This window comes from Rhinolophus hipposideros (assembly GCF_964194185.1).
Source record: "Rhinolophus hipposideros genome assembly, chromosome: 2".
Classification (NCBI taxonomy): domain Eukaryota; kingdom Metazoa; phylum Chordata; class Mammalia; order Chiroptera; family Rhinolophidae; genus Rhinolophus; species Rhinolophus hipposideros.
This window is the reverse complement of record NC_138048.1, coordinates 8049032-8073667: the sequence shown is the minus strand read 5'-3', so window position 1 is coordinate 8073667 and position 24636 is coordinate 8049032. Positions and strand designations below refer to the sequence as shown.

The following is a 24636-nucleotide window of genomic DNA, read 5'->3' as shown; positions in this document are numbered from 1 at the left end:
GAGAAGTTTTAACAAGATAAACATTAGGCAGAGATGTTTTGCATGGGGAGGAAGTACTGTGCAGCAAATTGCACAAAGTTCCTTATTTGGAGCAAAAGCAGATTCCAGTTCGTGTGTGTCTGCGTGCAAACTCTTTGGAACATAGCCATGTGGAATTCCTTTTAAGCAACCTCTTAGCTCTTTTAAGATACACCCGAGACAGTGCAATATTACCTTTTTATTCCATTAGGTGATGATTTCAGGCTGCACTGGTTCTCTCTAATGGGCACCGACAGGGCCCATTTTGGGTTCTGACCAAGTCTGGCTTTAATATTGGTGCGAACAAAATCATCAAAGCCAGCTGCCTCCACATGGCCGGGGATGGGATACAGCGCCATGTGTTATTTTAATATTATGGGGAGTGTCTCAAGTTCCCACCTTCACAATTTAAACATCTATGAAAAATGTTGCTCTGGACTTAATTGTGAAGAATCAGTTACCCAAACTCATTTTTGGGGAGTCTAGTTTGATCTTTGCTTAAATCTATTTCAAGATTTTGAGAAAACAGATTCCAAGATGAATGTCATGCTATCATAGCTCAGAGAATACTTGGATGCACTTCTAAAACTCAACCTATTCTAGCATAGTTGCAGGCATAGGTCATATAATTGACAAGTGGCTGTTGATAGATAATACAGCTCCGGAGCTTCAGTGTAATACAGCCCAAGTAACTATGTAGGAAGTTTTAACTATATACAGGACTCACTGTATTTGGGCTGGCTAAATGGGTAGAATTGGGTGTACTGACTCATATTTATACCGGCACTTTTTCCTTAACAGCTTCCATAAGGGCCTCCACTAGCACATATAGTGTGCTTTTGTAAAAATTAAAAAAGACATCTTTCTGGGTAGACAAATTACCACTGCCCCATCCCCCAAAAAAGCCTCTTTATACGTATCCCTGGTGAGCATGTATCATACCCCACTCATCTTTAACCTTTGATGTGGTTTTCCAAGCTGGCTCTGCTGATGTGCTCACTTCTGTTCCTTGGAGTCAGACGTATTGTCTTCACTTTACCAATGAGGAAACTGAAGCTCAGTGAATGCCTTGCTCAAGCACACCCCTTTGTAGGTGATGCACCAGGACTGAAGAAAAATAAGCGTGGTTCACGCCAATCTGTGCTAGGCAATGCTACTTTTAGAAAGCTGACATGTGAATTTAACTGGGGTTTATGCCTGCAGCTGAGATACCTGGGACATCAATATTCACTATCATTTTCAGAACAGCACAAAATTATTATCTCTTGTGACATGAAGGGAAAGTTTGCCTGGGATCTCAGTGGAAAGACTAATGAGATTAATTCAAATTCAGGTTCAGTAAACATTTGTTGCGTGCTAAGTGTGGTAAGTGCTAATTGATATGAGAGATGAAAAGGCAATCCAGCCAAGCAAGATCCCTTCATTAAAGCAAGTGCCACTCACACAGAGACAGACCTAGGGGACTGAATCTATTTGTGGCTGACTTCTGTTACCCAGATGGCCATACCATAGCTTCTGCTTGCACATGCTCTTCTATAAGGCAAGCTTGTCAGTCCTGCTTCAAAACTTAGACTCGTATCCCCCTCCCCTTGGCCCTGGGTGGGCTTTGAGCCTGCTCGGACTGAGAATACAGCAGAAGTGAGGCTAAGTTGGAAAAGGCTGAGCAGCTTTCCTTGTGTTCACTGAAGCACTATCTATTGGAGCTCTGAGCCTCCAGATAAGAGATCCAGCAACCTGACTGTTAGGTGGCCCTGTGGTGTGTGGGTGCTCTGGGTGACAGCTATAGTCTAGAAGTTATCCTCACTCAGGCGCCAGCCCTGTTGAGACAAGGACTCTAGGTGATTTCACGAGTCCTTGTCTCAGCCATCGTGAGTCCCTGGCATTGGGTTCCAGACATGGAGCAGAGATAAGCCATCCTTGGGGTACCCTGTTCCGTTCCCATGCGATCCATGAGCATAATAAAATGCCATTGACTTTGAGGGTGGTTTGCCATGCAGCAATAGTAACGGGACCATCCTTCTCCCAAGATAAGTCTGTAGTTGTGAGAGATAGGGGCATCTAGTCAGGGGCTGCATAACATGCATCTTTTCCCCTCTTGCTTTATCTAGCACTTTTCATAAAAAGGAAACAAAAAGACTGGAAGATTAGTAAACCAATCTACCTAAACGTCATATTTCCCAAGTGGTTTCTAACTTTAGAAATACTGTAACAGTATTTTCTCAAATTGAGCAAAAATATATATAAAATGTTCCAAAGGAAAGAGTACAATATGTTTCAAGACAAATGAACATTAAAAAAATATTCCCAAGACACTGACTCCTTGATGTCATTTTAAACACTAACAGGAGATGAGGAAGCGTTGTCATTACTTCTATTATATATTATTTGGTGCCTGAGTTATATTTTATCCAAGATAGGAAAACCTCCATTTCTGCCCTCAGGGTGTACAATTTAAATCAGAGAAACATTTTAAGTGTCTCTGACAGAACACAGTGTTCTGGTTTTTATGCTGATTTGGAAGTTTTCAAACAATCTAATCACCACAAAGTAAAGATATCAAGTGAAACGGAAAGCAATGACAAAACACTCTCCAGAGTTTCAAGTCTTTATTTCAAAAGGATAACTCTCTATTTTCAGTTCTTCATAAACGAAGCCAATTGCCTTCTCCATAATAGTTATAAGAATTACAAGATGCTGAGTTCAGTGATGCGCAGAGAATAGTTTAAATGAATGTTAAAAAAAAAAAAAGACATCTTTGGAACTTGGCTGTACATATGTTAAAAAAATAAAAACATAAAATCTACTAATTAGGTACAAGGACAATCTGGATTAGTAATAAGTCTGAATCACACATTATGATAAGGAAATGTGATTTTATTACTTTACAATGAAATAAAATGATTTCTAAATTAGAAAACTCTTTCTAAAAACACTCATGTTTGCATGAGTATTTTTTTAATTAAATGGATAATTTACAACTTGCATCGTTGATCACCTGACCCCCCTGCCCTTCCGCACACCTTGGCCCCTTGTGTGCTGAGAACTTCCTTTTGCTAAGAACTCAACAAGCAGCAAATGTCAATCTTGTGACTTGTTACTAGCCTAGGGGGTGTGGGGAAGTGTAGTCTAGTGGAGACTGCGATACCATCCTTGTGCTCCAGGAGCTTAAATTCTGATTGAGAAGTTATTTATAAGAAATAATTATCTAAGACTACAAAGTGAGTTAGAATTCAACTTTGTGCGTTAGGAATTCTGAGAGACATCAGATCCAAGGAATTGCTCAAAGCTTCTTGGATGACATTGCCTTGATGGCAGTAGAAAAGCAGACACCATTTAAATATCTGAGGACATGGAACTCTATTTGGACAATAAGACATAAAAAATCATATTTAAATTACCTTCTACATTATAATCGTTTGATTAAGAAAAACTTTTCAGGTATAACAAAAGTCCAGACTAGCATCTAGATACAAGATGATTTAACTGAAGCCACCTGAATTAATGAGATCTAAAAATTTCAACTTGTAAAATCATCACACACACACACACACACATGCGCGCGCGCACACACACACACACACACACTATATAGTATGGATGGTTCAAGTATCAATGTTAAGTATCATCAATTATTGATTATGGGGGTGAGTTGAGAATTTCATGGCTTTCTCTGGGACACAATACTGGAGAAAAATAACAGCCTTAACCTCAAAAGACATGATTTTGCATCATCTTGATGCTACTTTCCTAGTTTTGTGGTTGAGGAAGCCATTTAAACCTCTGTAAATCAATTTACGTTAACAGTGAGTCTCAAACACCTATTAAGACAGGGAAATGCATTTTTAAAACTTTATAGTCAAATAAAATAATTTTAGCCATTAGAAAATGATTTTCAAGTACAAGTTGGAAGACCTCTAAAGTTTTCATATCTGTGAAACAGACATGATGACGCCCCCCTCGTGGAGTTTTTGTGAGCACTAAATAAGATGAAGTAAGTGAAAGAATTTTAAAAGGACATTTGATACATAGATTATAAGATTTTATTATGATCCTATAATTTTGCTTTCCAGAGGCATTGAGAAAAAAAAAGAAACCATCTTATTCTGGAAATAAGGATTCTATTCTGGAAATAGTATCAAACCAATAGAGACATTTTGATCATCTGCTATGCTGCCCTCTTTTCCTGGTTTGGAGAATTTTATGAGGATGATAGCATATCTTGATGCTAAAAAATAATTAAATAATTTTGAGCAGTTGACTTCAGATGGGCTTTAAGTTGGAATAAAATGTAGAGTATTTGTTTGATTATCTAACGTGATTCCTAACCCCGTAATTTAGCAGCCCTTTTTCTCAAAGAACTACTAAAGGGTTCAGTTTCCATACTGATTGCTAGTGTGTGTACAGGAAGAGAAGAGAAAAAAAAAACAACAACAAAGAACAAACTTAATGCTTAAGGAAAAAGTCAATCACTCTTTTTTTTGGAACATTTACAAAAGTAAAGCAACTGAGTTTCCTTCCAGGCCCACTGGGGTCAAATAGTTGACTTTGGCCTCTGTCATCATAAATGGCTTGTAACTCCATTTGTATTTCCCTTTGTACTTCCCTTGGTGCTCCCCAAAGGGGACACACCACACTCTGGGGGCTGTTTTGTTTTCTTAGTCGTCTTGAAGCCAACTCCATGCAAAGGCTATGGAACTCCCAACGGTGGCCCTGGGCTTCCACACTGATATTTACATCAGAGTTTTACCCAGGATATTCTAAAAAGTGCATAGAGTTTTGAGGTTCTTCCGTGGAACTTTACAATCTTGAAGAGCATATTTGATGTTCTTGTTTTGATAGCTTCCCAGAGTGTGCAAGAGAAAGTTCAATGTACTTTATAACTTGGAGCCAATCTACCTTTTAGTGTTGTCTCTTGCCACTCTCTTACCGCCTCCACAGTTTCCCCACACACAACTGTCTGCTTCACCCACTTCTGCCATATTTTGCTTTCATGCTTGTCTCAGGTTAAGCTCTCCGCCTGGAATGCCTTTTTTTTTCTATTCTCTGCACAGCAAAAGTCTCATCCTCTCTGTGTTCCAAAGCTGTGCCCCCTCTACTCACCTTTATAAAGTCTTCTTCACTGCCTTCACTTAAGGCAGGATTAATTATAAGCATGTCACATATTATATAGGCTTCTGTAGAACAATTATCACAATACCTATTAATTTATGTGTTAATGTTTCTAGTTTATGCAATAGAATGTAAGCATCTTGAAGACAGAAACTTGCTTCACAAATTCTTATCTCTTTTCCTTCAGAGACTGGCTTGGTACCAGTGATGTACTAGATATTTCCGAAACATTAAATGAAGATATTTTAAACTGTATACCAAATTTGTCAAAAGGAGAAAATATACTCTTCTCTTCACTAGTAATATGACAAAGGCACTGCACTTCATCTGTAGAGCATATGGGATCATGTATATGAACAGATTTTGAAAAGCATAAGTCATTGCATAGATGTCAGATATTTTGGGTTCATTCACCTGATTCATTCGTTCCTGGACAGGCAGTAGAGCTTAGAGGTGAAGAGCATGGAGCTCTCTGCTGAGTGCCTGGGTTGGAATCCCGACTGCATCACTTACTGTGTCCTTTCGGATAAGACAATTAGTATCTCTATGCCTCCATTTTCTTGACTATAAAATGGGATTCATTTCTTTGCTAATTGCTAGTGTGCATGTAGAAAAAGAAAAGGTGACAAAGCTTAATATTTAAATTACAAATCTATCTCACAGAGTTGTTATGAGGCTCTAAAGGGGTTAACATATATGCAAAACATACTTAAATAGGCCTGCCATCTATAAGGATAGACATACGGCAGTTAGCTGACATTGTGGAGTCTTCATTAACAAAAAATATTTATAGAGCGTACCCACTATGTGATAGGCACTGTTCTATGTAAAACAAATCAATAAACAAATAAAATATGACTTATGTGCTGTGGAGAAAATTAGAGTGGGGAAGGAGGAGAGGAAGGAAGGGATTGCCATTTTAACAGGGTGGTCAGGGAAAGCCTCTGTTGAAAATCACAGGTGTCGCCGAGGAAAGATTGTTCTAGATGGAGGAACAGTAAGTGCACAGACTTCAGGCAGGAACGTGGGTGAAGTATCTGGGGAAGAGCTATGGCTGGTGTGGCTGGGAAGCAGTGAGCCAGACGGGAGGAATAAGGGACTAGGTCCCGAGGGCCAGAGGCTGGATCCTGAAGGGCATGGAGACCTGGCCTTTGATGCTGGCTGTCAGTTTTTGAGGAGAGGAATGTGATCTCCTAAATTTAATAGGCTCCACAGATTTAAGGACAGGTAGCCATTGGAGCAGGAAGACTAAGTAGGCAGCTATTGTAATACTCTGGTGCTAGTAATCATTTTCTGCTGATTTCAAACAAAAACGTCTAAGGAACAAACACTGTATGTGCCTGTATTAGTGCTTGTTCACATTTTTTTTCACTGTTTTCTCCCTGGAAACAATATGTTAGAATCTAATTTAGTTATTAAAATCCTCATTCATTTTATTTCTAGTCCTGGCAATTGAGACTTGTTTAGTGGTCTTACTTTCACATTTTGTGATCTCTTACTATAATATGCTGCATGAAATTTAAATAAGAAACCAAATGCGATTAACAGCTCTCTCATCATACCACACTCCCTTTGTACTTACCTCTGCATTCAGTCATCAAATAACAGGAATATTCTGAGTGGCTTAGGGTAGCGGCAGGTTTTACTATAAGTCTAGGTGGGAATAGAAATCTGTTTTTATGTGATTCATATATTATACCTTTTATCTTGTCCATTTTGTATTACCTTTGATAATGTAACTCATTTTTCCTTCTACAATAAAGCTATCAGCTTTTAATATCTTTTATTCTTTTTTCTCTTTTATTCACACTCTCTTGCCACCTGCTTTGCCCTCTTTTTGTCTCCTTTTCTCTATTTCCCCTATCGTGATTATCCCCCACCCCTGAATGTAATTGTTAGTGATGATTACTATTTCAATTTTTAAAATATATTTTCATAAATTTTCTACATTGACAAGTTACCATTCTTTATATTCATATTTTACTTTTTTATTTCCTAAAACTAGTTTAGATGTTAAGTGCCAAGGTAATTTCTTGATAAGCTCTATATAAATATTCACAAGTATGTTTATCTGTCCTGCAGTGCATACTGTAAAGTAACAGTATATATTAGATGATGATTACTCTGCTGAGTGTTGACCTTCCAAATGATCGGTGACAAATAACTCAACGAACTTTGTACTACACTGTTTATTTGGACTGCAAATTGTAGTTCAATCATGAGAAATGTTTATTTTCCCACCCATTGGTATATTTAGTTATGCTAAAATATTTCATTACTATTTTTTTAACCTGAGAGGCTGATAGAGGGCGTAAAAGAGAAAATAGATGTACACTTATTGTTACAAAGCCTCTGGAAAAAGTAACATGGAGACAAACATTAAAAAGAAAAACAAAGGTCAGCATGAGTTGCCCCAATTTTATGAACTGAGACTGAGAGTTCACAGATGACTAATTCAGGGACAGATATTTACAAAAGCCTGCTGGGTTGGGTTAAATGTCCAAGCAGAACTCAAGAGAGATGTGCACACCATTTTGCTGACTTTCATGCCCGATTACCACAGACAGCCACACCTCAGATACCTGTACAGGATGGCGCTGGTTTCAGATGCCTACAATCCTGAGTAGCAATCACAGCAACTGAAGTACAATATGCCATCATAGAATGGTCTTTTGTTGCACAGGAAGAATCCTGTAAGAACCCAATTAGGTACGTGACGTTTGATGAGGGAGGTGGAGGTTAAAGACAGAAGAATGGACAGGCTGACAAAGCACCACTCTCTTAGTGTGGTCAAGATAAATTCACTTCATCTGTTTTTCCAAATTGATATACCTGTTTACTTGCTTTTGTGCAATAGTTTCTTGAGAAAGTCTTGTTCAGATACAACTTATCCTACTCCCACCTGAGGGAAGCTTAGTCTCATTTTCAATTTTCCAATTCAAAACAACTGTTCTAAAGTGTAAGAGTTGACAAAGGTGTTTTAATTAGAAATGATTTTGTGGGTTCCAAGATATTTGAGGTAAAATTATTAAAATATTTGGAAGAGCGGTTGGGCAATTGGAAGCAGGTTGTGTTAATATTAGTTGTATTTGTTTTCAAAGCACAGATACAATACGATGCCAATGGCTCAGTTAATTTCTAGTGCTATTTCTGCTTCCCATCACTTTGGATAAAGCAGCAAATTTCAATAAGGTTGTTAAGTGGCTTCAGGCAAGAATTTTTTCATTAAAATATTTTCTATTGGTATATTTGTGAGGATGGGGGGAGTAAATGGATGGGCAATAGTCGAGTCTGCTAAAACTTAAACCAAAATAAATAAATAAATAAATAAAACTTTCAAAATAATAAACCCCCAAACTACTGACAATTCCCTGTGAGCCATGGGGAACATTCTCCCTGAACAAGAAAGGCAGACATTTTGATTTTACACCAGAGAATGTCCTCTTCTCTAACATCCAGAATTATGGATCTGGGACCCTGAAGCAATTACTGGACATTTATGCATATATATCATTAGCCCAGACTTCTTCACTCCAGAGGCATATTTTCCACTTTCCTGGGAGTCCTTCCCCCGGATATCCCACTGGCATTCCAAACTCAGTCTGTCAAAAATGGAACCACTCTTTGATGCCTCACATTGTATTCTATGTTATTTCCGATCCCAATTATGGTATTACTAGTCACCCAAGCCAGTGTACTTAACATCTTTGGTTCATGCTTTTATGTTCAACTGACCACTGAGTCCTATAGATGCTTACTTTTACTGTCTGTAAAAACTGTCTATTCCTCTGCATTGCCCTTATTTTCCTGCTCACATAGCTCAATTATAGACAAATGTGTTGTGTGTTTTTGTTTTTGTTTTGAGTATGTTCTATGTATGTGTTAAGCATATTGGAGGGCACTGGGGATACAGGGCAAAGAAGACAAAGTCTGGATTCACTCACCTGAGCCAAATTTTTCACCTTTCTCCCTTCCAAACAGACGTCCTGCCATGAAGATCACTCTAAAATGTGGATGCATTACTCTATGGTTTGAAATTGGCTCTTCATTATCTATAAAATAAAACCCAATTCTACACAAAGCTCTATAAGACCAGGTTCCTGCTCACATTTCTAGTCTCACCTCCTCTTATTGGCCTCTCCTCCTCTCTCACAATTTATGTCCTAGTCGTGTTGAAATGGCTTCATACTTTTCACACATCCATGCCTTTTTACAATGCTGCCCATGTCTGGAATATTTTTTCTTTACAACTTCATTTAAAACTCCATCCATGCTGCATTAGATCTATTGTACAATGAGAAATAAAAGGAGTGACAATGAACTGTCTTACCCTTTTCTTTACTTTAAAGATAATCTCCCATGGTGGCTACACTAATGTACATTCCCAATTACCAGTGTACAAGGGTTCCCTTTTCTCCATGTCTTCTCCAACAATCGTTATTTCGTGTCTTGTTGATAACAGCCATTCTACCAGGTGTGAGGTGGAATTTCATTGTGCTTTTGATTTGCATTTCCTTAATAACTAGTGAAGTTGAACTTCTTTTCATATTTCTGTTGGCCATATATATGTCTTCCTTGGAAAAGTATCTATCGCAGTTATCTGCCCGTTTTGTAATTGGATTGTTTGCTTTTCTGTTGCTGAGTTGTGTGAGTTCTTTACATATTTTGAATATTAACCTCTTCTTGAAGTATCATTTGCAAATATTTTCTCCCATTTTGTTGGTTGCCTTTTTGTTTTGTTGATGGTTTCTGTTGCTGTGCAGAAGCTTTACAAGTTGACATAGTCCCATTCTTTTTTTTTTTTTTTTTTTTTTTTTTTTTTTGCTTTTGTTTTCCTTGCCTTGGGGATCAAGTTCACAAAAACACCTCTGAGACCAAGGTCCATGGTTTAGAGGCCTATGTTTTCTTCTATCTATTTTATTGTTTCAGATCTTACAGTCAAGTCTTTAAGCTATTTTGAGTTGATTTTTATGTTTGATATAAGATAGTAGTCTAGTTTTATTCTTTGGCATATGGCTGTCCAGTTTTTCCACCACCATTTATTGAAGAGGATTTCCTTTCTCCAATATATATTTTAAGTATTCATTCATGGATAATTAGATAAAGAAGATATATATATATATACAATGGAATACTATTCAGCCACGAAAAGGATGAAATGCCCTTTTTGACAACATGGATTGATCTTGAGAGTACTATACTAAGTGAAATAAGTCAGATGGAAAAGGACAAAGCTGTATGATTTCACTCACATGTGTAATATAAAACAAAAAGTAACAAATGAACTAACAAAACAAGCAAAAACTCATAAATACAGAGAACAGAATGGCAGTTACCAGAGAGGAAAGGGGGTGGGTGGAAGGTAAAGTTGGTAAAGAAGATCAAATATACAAGGTCTGATAACTAAGTTAGTGAACTTGTTTCAATGATGCTGCCAACCTTTTTTTTGGTATTAGAGGGATTATTCATTATAAATTTGTACCAACCGGACAAACAGTTAACCAAGTTGACTATTTGGAAGTGCTGAAAAGGCTGCGTGAAAAAGTTAGATGAAAACAACCTGAACTTATCGCCAACAATTCATGGCTCTTGCATCACGACAATGCACCAGCTCACACGGCACTGTCTGTGAGGGAGTTTTTAGCCAGTAAACAAATAACTGTATTGGAACATCCTCCAAACTCACCTGATCTGGTCCCCAATGACTTCTTTCTTTACCTGAAGATAAAGGAAATATTGAAAGGAAGACATTTTGATAACATTCAGGACATCAAGGATAATACGATGACAGCTCTGATGGCCATGCCAGAAAAAGAGTTCCAAAATTGCTTTGAAGGGTGGACTAGGCACTGGCATCTGTGCATAGCTTCCCTAGGGGAGTACTTCAAAGGTGACCATAGTGATATTCAGCAATGAGGTATGTAGCATTTTTTTCTAGGATGACTTCTTGAACTTAATTGTCCAACGTCATATATGGTGATAGAAGGAAACTAAACTTTAGATGGTGGGCACACAGCAGAGTGCATTCAATAGATGTTGAATTGTAATCTGTACACCTGATAGTTATATGTTGTTACCCAATGTGACCCCAATAAAGTTAATTTAAAAACAAAGAGAATGCTCCCAATATATTATCATCAAGCATAAATTTTGCCATAGATTTTTGGATGGTTACTTTTTTAATCCTTGCTTGCCAATTATTAAACATGATATATAGATGCTGAATTTTATTAAATTTTTTTCTAAAAATATTAAAATATTTTTTCCTTTTAAAATGTATTAATGTGATAATTCATTAATAATTTTTTAAATGATCAAACCATTTTTTTATTCCTGGGATGAACCTAATTGGGATATGGGATAATACTTTTTACATCCATGACTGGGCTTCGTTTGTTAACTTGGATTTAGGACACTGGCATCCTTGTCAATTAGTGAGATTGGTCTATTTTATTATTATTATTATTATTATTATTATTATTAATTTATCCTATAGCTATCTAGCTTGGTATCTAGATTCTATCAACTTTATAAAATGATTGAGGGAGATATCTCTATCTTTCAATTAACTGGAATTAGTTAATTGAATTGGGATTATCTATTTCTTTAATGTTTGGCAGAACTCACCTCTAAATCTGTCTAGGTATAGGGTTTTCTTTTGAGGAGAAGTTTTTATCTACTGATTTAAACAGCTTCATCTGGAGCATAAATACTAAATTGCATCTTTCTAGAAAATTGTCCATTCATGTAAGCTTTTTCATTGAGATAAGACTGACATAAAATTACAGGTGTATAACATAACAATTGCTTATACGTATATTATTGCAAAATAACCACTACAATAAGTTTAGTTAACATTCATCACTACACAGTTACAAATTCTTTTCTTGTCATGATAACTTTTATGATCTACTCTCAGCAACTTTCAAATATACCATACAGTATTATTAACTACAGTTATGCTGTGCATTCCATCCTTAGGACCTATTTATTTTATAAGAGGAAGTTTGTAGCTTTTGACCTCCTTCACCCATTTCACACACCCCTTCACCCCTGCCTCTGGCAACCTACCAATCTGTTCTCTCTGAGCTTTAAATATGTTGACAAAAAGTTTTCAGATGCTACTTTTTTTCTGCTTTATCTATAATTACTTCCTCTTCCATTTTCCAGTGTTACTTATCTTTGCCTTCTATCTTTTTTTTAAAAATCTTGCCTTGTCTCAATTTTTTTCTAATTAGAGTTTTCAGTGAACTAGATTTGGATTATATTAATTTTTTTATTGTCTCCTTTTCTCTTTCTTCCTTGCATTTTATCCCCAATTTATGTACCATATTTTGCCATGTATACTAATGCGCACCCACGTTTTTGGCCCAAACTTTCTGGGGAAAAAAATCTTTCGTTTTAATTTTTTAATTCAAATTTTTATTTGTTTACATTTAGGTAGTTATTTTGTATTATAAAGGAAGTTTAGCATTTCTTTTTTATCATATTATGGTACAAGAAATTTTATGTAACAAATAATTACAAAACACAAGAACAGATACAAGGTCAAAGAAATTTTATGTATCAGTAACAAATTTACGATATTTACGCATCATAGAAGGCGCAAAACTGTTCGTCGTTATAAGTTCGTTGTAAGTTCAACAACACCGATTATCATATTCCAGGGTATTATGTTGCAAACGGATATCGTTCTTGATTTCTAGAGTTACACTTTTAACTCATAAGCATAAATAAAAGAATTAAAAACATTTATATAGATATGGAATTAGTACTACCCATGTATAATGCTCATCCTTATTTTTCCCTCACAAATTTGCCCAAAAAAGTGCACATTATACATGGCAAAATACGGTATTTATTTTACTCTATTTTTTCTTTTGTATTTTACATAATGCATCCTTGTTACATTTTATGCTTTTAAACATCATTAATATTAACTATTTACTGCATATTACCACACAGTTATAAGGTTTAAAATGTGATATAAGAAGCACTGAAGTAACCACTTTCAATCCAAGGAAGAACGTTACCATTCCCTGGTAATGTTTTCCGTCTGTTCTCCCCCTTTCATATCAAGCGCTTCCCTTGAATTAAGTAATATTTGGAAGTTTATGTTTTTCATTTCCTTGGCTTTCTCTACAGGTTCCATATACCTTTTCATCTTTATATAGATTAAACCATACTATGTATCCTCTGGCAAGGAGGTGGTGGTGCAATTTAGTACGTTTTACAATTGCCCGGATTGTTGCAAATAGCTGTATAATGTTCATTGTAGGATTATGCCACAGTTTAACAGTCAACTGCTAATAAATAGTTTGTTCTTCACAACTGTGCCACTATGAACATTTGTGTGTGTTTCCTTGCACACCTGGGCAAGTTTCTCCAGACCCTGAGTTCATACCAAGCTGTAGAATTGCTGAATCATAGGAGATGCACATTTTATACTTGGTTAGATAATCCTAAATTGTTTCCGAAATTTCTTTCATCAATTTTACATTCCTTTGAACAGTACATAATTTCCCCAGTTTTTCGTTATTCTCACCAAGAGTTGATGTTGTTAACCTTTAAATTATTGCGAAACTCCTCTGTGGGAGAAGACCTTTTATTTTTCTTATTTATTTATTTATTTATTTATTTATTTATTTATTTATTTATTTATTTATTTATTTTAAGGAGGGCACAGTTCACAGTGGCCAATATTGGGACCCAACCGGCAACCTTGGTGTAATTAACATCAGCCTCTAACCTGCTGAGCTAACCAGCCACCACCAAAATCTTTTATTTTTGTTTTAATTTGCATTTCTCTGATGACTTCTGAGATAGAGAATTTTTACAGATTTATAAACTTTTTTCTTTCATGTGAAATATCTGTTCAAGCTTTTCACCTGCTTTTATCAATTTCTTTCTTACTGATTTGTACTGATGTCACGCTTATATACTAGATACTAAAATTTTATAAGTTATGTTTTGAAAATGGATTGTCCCATTTTTTCACTTCTTTTACCCTTCTCATGGTGTCTTTTGAATAGCATAAATTCATAATTTTAATGGAACCAAATTTATCAATAATTTTTTCTGTGATTTTCACTTTTTACATCCCCATCCAGAGGTCAGACCAATACCATTCTATCCTATCTTCTAAGCATATTATAATTTTAATTTGCAGATTTATGTTTCCTGTCTTATGCAAATATTTGCTAACTTGGCATTTTCCCTTGAAATTAATAAGCACGAAATTTAAAAATTAAAAATAATTTATAATTTTTATGTGGTGATTCCAACAGCATCAGCTTTTGTTGTCTGCTGTGTCTGCTTTTTTCTCATTCATTGCCCTTTGTTTCCTTGGGTCTTTGTTATCCATGGCTCGGGAGCTGCTATTTTTCTTGGATATTTTATTGCAGGAGTTGTTGAAGTCCTAGGAACAAGATTTCCTCGTTAGCACTGGCTGGTTTGTGGTTGTAAACTCTCAGGGGTGTTTTCCCTTTTACCTTGTTTGCTCAGTGCCAACATTACTTTCTTGGATGTCAGCTGTAGGTAAGGGTTTATTTAGGATAATTTACACTCATATTGAGAGTTTAATCCTTTAAGGTCCCAACTTTATGGGGGAGGAGGGCCTCCTATTACACTTTCCCATCTTCTGAGACTGTGCCATGGTTTCCTCATCAGTGAAGTGGAGATAATATTAATAGAACTGAAAGTATTGGGTTTTGGTGAAGATTATAAAAGTTAATATAGATAATGTGTTCAGAACAGTGCGTCACATTTAGGAAGTGCTGTGTGTTTAGTATTATATTATACTTTATTTATTTATCTGTTTATTTTAGAATTTATGTTTCTTTATTTGTTTGCCTTGTTCCTTTGTTGGTTCACTTTTACACTTGAAACCTATGAAATTTTACTAACCATTTTCACCCAAATAAATAATAAAAAAATGTAGAATTTATGGAAGGATTAGCCAGTAAAAACAGAAGGGTATCAATACCCCAAAAAAGGGCAGTAAAACAGTAACCAAATGACAAGAGATCTTTTCAGATGTACTCCTTATGTTTTAATTATAAGAAGACTAGAAATAATTTTATTAAGTCTAATAGTTACTAAGTATAACTAATAAATTATATTCAGTATTGTGGGCTGTAACATTTTGACAATCAGAGCACTGCACTCATCTTATTTCATTTCTGCTTTTGTATCCACCCATCTGTTTTTGTGTTCTTGGGAGTGGGGCAGAGACTCTGTGAAAGACCTTGCTATGAGGCCATATTCAGAGACCTAAGCTGTCTGACTACCTCAATTTATATTTTCACTGTGCCTTATTTATTTATTTATTTATTTATTTATTATTCCTAGGGGCCCTGAGTTTTGTGTTACGTTTCCTGCCCCATGAAGCCACCAATGTATGGCTTGATTCCATCTAGGTGAGCAAAAGCCCTCAGGGCAAAAGTGAGTTAGGCTTGCTTTCCTCTACAGGTCTTGGCCTGGGGATTCCTTATTAGAATTTGATGATTTTAAGAAATGGAATTATCATGATTTTAAGAAATGGAATTATCTATCTCTCTGTCATTTATCTATGATCTTCTATCTATGTGTGTAGTCACTTTTTAGTTATTTTCAACAGCAATGTTGAGCCTGCCATATAACCCGAAACAGAACTCTTCTTAGTTTTATGTTTTTATCCCTTTCCTCAGATTTCCTTTGACTCACTGTATAGTCTTTCTAACTCTTGAAGATTACACGTTTCCAGCTTTTCATCTTTTTTTAATATAAATGTTAAGTCTATAAATTTTTCACTATGTAGCACTGTAGAGTTTTGAAAGCTTAATGCTTTCATTACTGTCCACTTAGACTTTTTTGCAATTTGTTATGATTTATTCTTGACCCCTCGGTGATTTAGAAGTACATTTTAAAATTCCAAAATGTGTTTTTATTTGTTATATTTTTCTTACATATTTCTGTTTTAATTGAACTTGTCTACAGAATGTGGTCTGTATTTTTTGATACTTATTGATGCCTAATAAGTCTTCTTTTTCATTTCTTTACTTATAACTTTCTAATGTCTTTACCTCTTTATATTTAAATATATTTTATACGTTACATATAGCTTACTATATTTGATCTAACCAATAATCTCTTTTAATTAGCAAGTTTTACCTATTAATGTCCATTGTGATTATTTATATATCACTAATTTCTACCATCTTTTAGTTTTCTATCTAATTGCTTTTTCCATGCTGCTTTTTTCTTCATTTTTATTGCTTTTTTCTTTATTTCTTTTTCCATTTTAATAGTTTCACTTAGAATTCAACCTAAATACTTAAAATTTAAAGTTAGTATCATTACCCTCCTTTTAAAAAAGTTGTTTTCAGAAATCCTAATTTCTGCGTCTCTCTCTTTTATCATACATGCTATTTTCCAACATTTTATCTCTACTTTGTTCTTAATCCCCAAATTAGAGTTTATTATCAGTTAATGCTTGTGTAGCTTTCTCCACAAATTTGACTGTTTCTTTATTGAAATCTGGACTTGACTGGCTTATTTTTATGAATGTTATAAAAGCCTTTTTAGAGCCTGGAGCCTAGGCAAAGGAAAACAAGCCTCCTTCTCATCAATCTGTGTAGGCAGACTTCTCATTCATTCATTCATTTATGTGTTTTCAGTTTTCACTGAGTCTAACGCTCTTGGAGGGCCCTCGCTTTTCAGGGACTTGAGCTCTAATTCTCAGTATTCCTTGGATTTGAGACTTCATCCCCTCCTTAAGTCCTTTCTTGCTGAGATCAGCCTCTCTCCAGGATATTCCCAGAGTCAGTGTGTTCTCATTTCTTTGAAGTTCAAATATCCTCCTTGATATCCTCCTTGATATCAGCTCCTGGTGATTTTCCTGACTCTCCTATAGATCAGCCTTTCCTTTAACAGGAATTATTTTATGCTTTTCCAGGATTTCTCGATGCTTCATTGTTTGAGTTTTCAGATTATTTAGTCTACCATATTGCCATAAACCAAAGTTATAATTTTGTTTTCTTTTCTTCCTTCTCCTTTTCTTCTTTTTATGACCACAACTTGATCCTCTAAATAGATACAGGTGACTTGAACGTGCAGAAGTATTTGTCAAGTATGTGTAAAGCTGGGCTTTCGGTTTGCTGTTCACTCAAAGGAACTAAATGGGAAGCCGGTAACTCTACTACTGTTATGAAAATAGTCCTTGAACAGGCATGTGCCTCCAGCTCACTATAGCCACCGAAGCTCCACAATTTAAAGTGTACAATGATAACCCATTTCAAGTTTGTTTTTGCCTGTTTTTCCCATTGCTTCTTCCTCTTTATTTTTCCCGTGCTTATCCAGTTTCTGGTAATTGGTGCTAACTTTGCTGAACTAGTGCATGGATATACACTCCCAATATAAATACATCAACTCACATAAACTGTACTAAGGAAGTAAGGGGATTAAGTTTTTTTTATTTTCTATCTCACTATTGAAGTAGTGAATTGTTTAAACAAATCATCCTAGATCACTAGATTTGAAACTCTAATAGGATAATGCATAGAACATTGCACCCAGCGTGAATCATACCTCAGCTATCAGAGAATCTCAAACCTCAGAATTTTATTTCCTTTATTAACTCATTTTTAAACTTCAGACCTACATAATAATTTCCACTGATTTAGCTCTGATAAAATAGTAAAGTAGAAATAACTCATGAGCTAGACTGATTCACTTTTTGTTAACTCAGATCCTTTAACAGAATATTATATTTCAAATCATTACAAAATATTTCAGAGTCTGTCTTGGTCAGGTGGATAATCAATGAATATTTGCTGTGCCTGATGATTCAAAGCAATAAATGTGAGAAAATAATTACTCTGATTGTAAGCAAAGGGGGATGTAATTTATAAAAACACATTTTAGAGAAACTAAGTTGAATTTAAAATGGACAGTTCTCAAAGGGATCGTTTTAAGGACATTTACATTTAATTCCTACTCCTGATGCTTGACATTAAAAATGCAAATATTTCAGACATCAAATATAGTTTTTTTCTACAGCAATGTTCACTTCAAGAATTAATTATTACTTATTATACTATTTGTAAAACAAAAGATCCTGAAACATTAATATTCAATGCTTAAAATGGAGCAAGAAGCAAATGTATTAACACGAAATGTATGTCAAATGTGATTAGAATAAATGCAATTTAAATCAAAATCCCAATCTGAAATATATTTCAGAGTCTCCAATTTGTGTCCCTCTTTGAAAATTCCTTCACAGTAACTAATGTGGACTGTCCTTGTCAATTGCCATAATGAAACATAACCTCAATTTTTCTTACATCATTTGTTTGTTTACTAAGAGGCTTTGATTTGACATTGAACCTGATGTTTTTGAGACAAAAAAACCTGACCACATTAAGTATTTCTGAAATAGGAATATGTCTCTGTGAGTCCCCAAATGACGTAGGAAATTCTGGAGTGAGTGAGTGAATGCTGGGATCGTGTCTCATGAGACTGAAGAATGGAAACACGGACCCAGGAGAGGCAAAGAGAAGATAGTTTATTGAAAGCAAAGGTCAGAGCTCCTGAGCGGGAGGGTGTCCCGCATGGGGGTGCCCAGGGACTGAGACAAAAGCTCTTACTTTTATACCTTCCCTTGCCTGTTTGGGGAAGGGGAGTTGGAGCCTTCTATTGAAATTTATCTACCAGGTTTGTTCTGCTTGCCCATCCTGAAGGAATTAGAAAAACAACCCACTCTTATCTATCAGATCTGCTCCGTTTGTCAGGCCAAAAAGAATTTTATGATTAACCTCAAGGCCTTGTTACATTATGTCCTGGAGCGAAGGAGTGATTTCAAAACCTGGAGTTTTTAGAATTTGGCTGTCTTTGTTTATTCCATCAGGGACCTCTCTACCTACCTATCGACTTGCTAGCTAACTGTCTCACTTCAACACACAACTTTGCCATCTACAAAGCTCTTTCCTGTAGAGAATAAATTCCCATCTGACTCCTCACTAAAATCTCCTGAGGAACAATACCAATTCCACAGCTCCACCCTGGTTCAATTAAATTGACTTTTATTCTCATAAACATTCTGAGCTGGCAAGATTCTCATAAAAAGAATGCACACTGCGTCGGCAAGATTTTTTTAAACAATTAGTACCTGAAAGAGAATGAAATGAAACTAAGTCAGATGTAACTCTGAGCAGGATGCCTGGAGCAGGTGGGGGCAATTCCTGCGCATAGAGTAAGTATTTTTAAAACACTAATTCATTATCCAAGTAGTTTGATTTATTATTATTTTTCTGTCTCCTTCTCCCTCTTTTTTGACTAAAACGGGAAAAGATTGAGATACAGGTTTTCTAAATTGAGGTAGGCAGTGCACCATAAGTGGATTTGTTAAAGTTGTTACAAGTTTAGGGTTTGTTCGTTTGTTTTTCTTTTTTATGGGGAGAAGAAAGTTTTTTGATTAAAAATAGAAAAGCACAAGAAGATATTCTAAATAAGATACTGTCAGGTCCTGGATAGATAAGAGAGATAAAAAGAAAACATTGTAATATAATAAACCAGTTAGATGCAGGACTAAATTAATATTGAAGATTAAGTAAATAATAAAAAAATAACATTTTACAAAAATACAATAGAGAAAGGAAATTGCCCATTCCTTAACATTTCGTTTCTTCTCCATTTGAAAATATGCTGCTCCCATTATTGGATTGTTCTTGGATACAACCACTCAAGTCCTGGAAAATAATCGGCATGTTACAGTGTTTATTCATTGCCTTTACTTTCTGGAATGTTTCCTAACTATTTTCCCTGAGAAAATCCTCATACTATTATAATATTTATGATGGACCTGAGATGTAGAGTTATGAGAACTTGTATGTTTTTCCATTTTCCCCTGAGGCTAATGTGATGAAAAAACACATAAAATATAGATTCCCTCTCCTTCAAATATGGACCAATAAGACAATTCCTTGGTAATCACTCAACACACGTTTCACTAAGAATGATTTTCCAGCTAAGGCCTTGCAAAACTATGTACATTTATATTATTGGCTACCATTTGTCTCAATTGGAATGAAAAGATATGGACTGTGACCATGCATGAAAAGTCAGTATGATGCTATTGTTATCGAATATTCAAAATTCGTTTGTTATGTTGGATCCCTTTTAAACATAATTTTTAATTGAACCCTCCTCCTGGGAATTGTAGTTTATTTAAAAAGCTCATTGCCATCTTACTGTGCGTAACTATATAGTGGCTGCTTCTTCGTATTATAGGTATAGTCCTCAAAGCCAGAAGGCTTGCTTCACTGATTCCACTATTTTAGTGATGGCAAAAATTATAGTCTTCATGGTTTGTAGCAAGACCTGCTGAAAGCAATTTTCCTCTTTTTGGTAACTGGTAACTGGCTCCAAAGTTCTAAATATAAGTTACCTATGTGTTTATTTTCATATTGGAATGGACTTTCAAGTTGGGTGAGGAATCAGGAAATTTTCCTTCCTAGCAAGCACTGTGCCAGATGACAAAGGCACAATTCCTGTGCATAAGGAGCTCGTGGTCTACAGGTCGAATCAGGGGAAAGTACTGATAAGTCAACGTGCTACAATATATGCACAAAGGAAGCAGCCTTTGCTTGGGATTCTGAGGAAGATGTCCCAAAGAAGGTGATGATTAAACTTTGCCTTGAGGTCTGAGTTTCCCAGGTGCTTAAGGGACTCAAGAAGATTCCATGCACAAGTGAGAGTCTGGCGTGTTGTGCAATAATAGGCAGTAACTTGTATTTGGATCATAGAGCAGACCGATGTAGTGAAATGAAAATGAAATGAAATAAGGCATGACAGGAGTCTGGATTTTATTTCCCCCATGGAATTAATGGTAATACCATCACATTTTATCATTAAAAAATTAACTCTAGTAGATTGTAAAATATGGATTGATGAAGTGAGAAAATAGCCATTGCTCTAATCCCAGATAAAGGTAATAAAAATGCAATCTGAGGCAGTTGCCATGAGAACACAGAGGCCATGGGACCTAGGAGACACCGGTGAGCAATGGTATGTGGGAAGTAGCTGTAGAGAAGGAAACTCAGGTACTGTGTTTGGTTTGGGTAAATGTATGAATGGTGATTTCCTGATTAACATAGAGACTATGTGAGCAAGGGCAGATGTGTTTAGACTTGATGAAGGCAACTTCTCATCTCCCTGAGTGAAAGACAATGTGCTCGAAAGTCAGGGCCTCTTCCAAGAGCTTGTTTTCAAGCAAATTTCTTTACTTGATTAGGTGAGAGAAGAAATAGAAGTGATATTTGAAAAGACATATAAAGACATAAATAAGAGAAGTCATGTTGTTCAATTTCATTAAGCCCTACTCCAAGAATTCAGTGGTTTGGTAGTTTCAGGAGGTACAGATTATCTCGCTATGAATAATGAGTTCATTAAAACTTCACAAATGTATATAAGAATGGTGTAGATCCTTATTTGTTGAAGAGAGTCCATTTTCAAGCACTCTTCCCTGGGATCCTCTATCACTTTATAAATAAATCCTAATGTAGTTTTAATCACATGGCTATTGATATTGAGAACATGGACTGAGTTTCATAAATCTTTGTATTCCTAAGACCTAATTATAGTTATACACCTACTATATAATTAGAACATAATAGGACCCTAAAATATGTTGTGAATTGATGTATCCATTAAATAATTGCTGTATTAATTACAAATAATTTAATCAATTCCTTTAAAGGAGATTTTTATTTTTCAATTTAAAAAATTTACATTTTTCATTTTGTGAAATAAACATTTATATCACATTTGAAATAAAATAGCACATATATTATGAACACTTTTAAACTGTTCATATGGAACTTCCAAATGCATAACTGCTATACATTACTGAGTTACTGTTACATTACAATGTCTATTTCAATTTTATAATCTGTAATTATTTTTATTATTTCCTTGTTTTATTATGTATTCTTATTAAAATGTAAGCTCCACCAGAAAAGAGAGCCCACCTGTTGAATTTACCTGTTGAATTTACATTGAGGATATAGCTCAATGCAAAGCATAGCATAGCACCTGGCTTATAGGTGGTACCCAGTAATGTATCTTGAGTGAAAGAGTTAATGGATTTTTAAAATCAAATTATAGAGCTTTTTGGGAATAAATAGGGGATGCCTTGTTTGTAATAATAATATAATATGTAATAATAAATATATATATATAGTAATATATTGTAATAATATATATATATATATATATGTATATATATATATATATATACATATAGTAGAATAGTTGTGAATAAAGCCTGATCTATTTCCTACTTATAACAAAATAGTATTTAGAATATTATGGTTGGAGGCACAGTATTAGATCTTTTAGTCCCATTTATGTTTTGCAATAATGCAAATGGTTTCTGAAGTTAGCATTATTTTATAGATGAGGAACTTGAGGCTCAGATTGGTTACATATCTTGCCCAAAGTCACATAGTTGAGTTAGGATTTCAATCCAAGTCTGTAAAGTGACAAACTGATGGCCTTATCATTAAGCCACAAAATGCTATTCTTCATTGCAATTAAATTTAGTTTTTTCAAAGATCTAAAGTATCACAAAATTTCAAAGCTGTTTGCAAAGTAAGCATATGTAATCCTAATGAAAATTAGAAAATAAAGGTATTCTTACTTGCCCTCAGAACAAGATGTGTTGAATGATAAGATGTCCTTTGTACAGGTATTTGGCCAAGTGTCTCAGGCTGAAATAGATCCTAAATGTGTATTACGATGACTTACAGTAAACTGTGGCAGACCACAAAAAAGGATATTAGATAATATACATGTTAATTATGAAATTAAGGAAAAATACAACATTTTCTTCCACTATATCCTCATTATTGACTCCAAAACATTGTGAAAAATTGTTCTCTTGGGACACAAGGAGAGTAATAAAACTAAATATTTTCCTTTTTGTTTTCTATGGAAACTTAACCTTCTGTTTTCTATGTGTACACAGAGAATAAATGTCACATTGCAGGAAGTATTCCAAAGATTTATATTATATTTCATACTTCAAATAAAGACATTTCCCTGTAGGCCTGTTTATATGAGTTTTTCCAGTGAGCATTAAAAAATAAAACAGAAAAACTAAAACTGAGGTCAACATTACCTTCCTGAAAAATGTGTGTAATAAAAATGCTCTTTCACTATAGATCCTACAGAAATGTCAAGAGGACTTTGTTCATGAGTGAATAAAATGATCTTGAATTTCATATAGAATAATACAGCCACCAATAACCAAGAAGTTTGTGAAAAAGGTAAAGAGTAAGGGAAATCTTTCTTTGTAGATCCAGAGCATATTATTAAGCCATTATAATCAAACAATGGTGGTCTATCAGAATAAGAAAATAGATTGGTGGAATGAAATAGAGAATCCAGAAATAGATCTAGTCATTATTTAAAATCCAAATGTGACAATGGTAGACTTTCCATTGAGTGGAATGACACAAGCACAAATGATATGGCAAAAGTGGCTTCCATATTAAAAAAAAAATGTAAATTGTGCCCATTTCATGTCATTGCCAAAATACATTCCAGATAGATTCATACTGGGGGAAAAATTTTGCAAAATAGATGACAGTTAAAGGATTAAAATGTATACATGATTCTAAGAATTCTTTAAAAAAATTATACAAACCAATAGGAAAATTGTCAAAGAATATAAAGAGGCAATTCAGAAAAGGGCAAATCTAACTGGCTCTCAAACATGAAAAAAATGGTTAGCTTTACTAGTAGTTAAGGAAATGAAAGTTAAATTAAAAATGAGATAGTCTTGAAACTTTATCAGACTGGAAAATATTTTAAAGCGCTAGTACCCATTGTTCATCATACCAAAAAAAGATCAGAATGTAAAAATTTCCAATTTTGGGTGGAAAGCAATTTGTCAATATATATAAAAATGAAAAATATACATAACTCTGTGAGCAAGCAGTCTTAATCTTGGGAATCTGACTTTCTAGAAATAGAAGAAACAAACATAAGAATATATATGTTCAGGGGCGACCGGATGGCTCAGTTTGTTAGGGCATGAGCTCTCAAAAACGAGGTTGCCGGTTCAATTCCCTCATGGAATGGTGGGCTGTGCCCCCTGCAACTAAGGTTGAAAACGGCAACTGGACTTGGAGCTGAGCTGCGCCCTCCACAGCTAGATTGAAGGACAACGGCTTGGAGCTGATGGGCCCTGGAGAAACACACTGTTCCCCAATATTTCCCTATTTAAAATTAAAAAATATTTTTAAAAAGAATATATATGTTCAAAGATGAGTGTTTTCAGCATTGTTAATATTGGCAAAATCTGGAAAATGAAGTCAATTCCCAGAACAAAGCAAGGAGCAAAATTTTGTACAAAATGAGGATAAATACATACATGCATATCTATATCTGTGTGAAAGTTCTGTGTGTTCAAATGTATGCAAATTTACTTATGTTCATATGCATATATGTTTATATGAACATTTAAAA

At 35.0% G+C, this 24636-nt stretch overlaps 1 pseudogene across 1 annotated transcript in view; it reads right to left on the bottom strand.

Annotated features, from left to right (window-relative positions):
• LOC308506432 (elongation factor 1-alpha 1-like) overlaps positions 1-377 on the bottom strand; it is a 34750-nt pseudogene extending 34373 nt beyond the window's left edge. Inside the window, exon 1 of the transcript in view lies at positions 214-377. The product of the transcript in view is annotated as an elongation factor 1-alpha 1-like (transcript). The remainder of the gene's footprint in view (positions 1-213) is intronic.
• Positions 378-24636: the final 24259 nt, after the last annotated feature.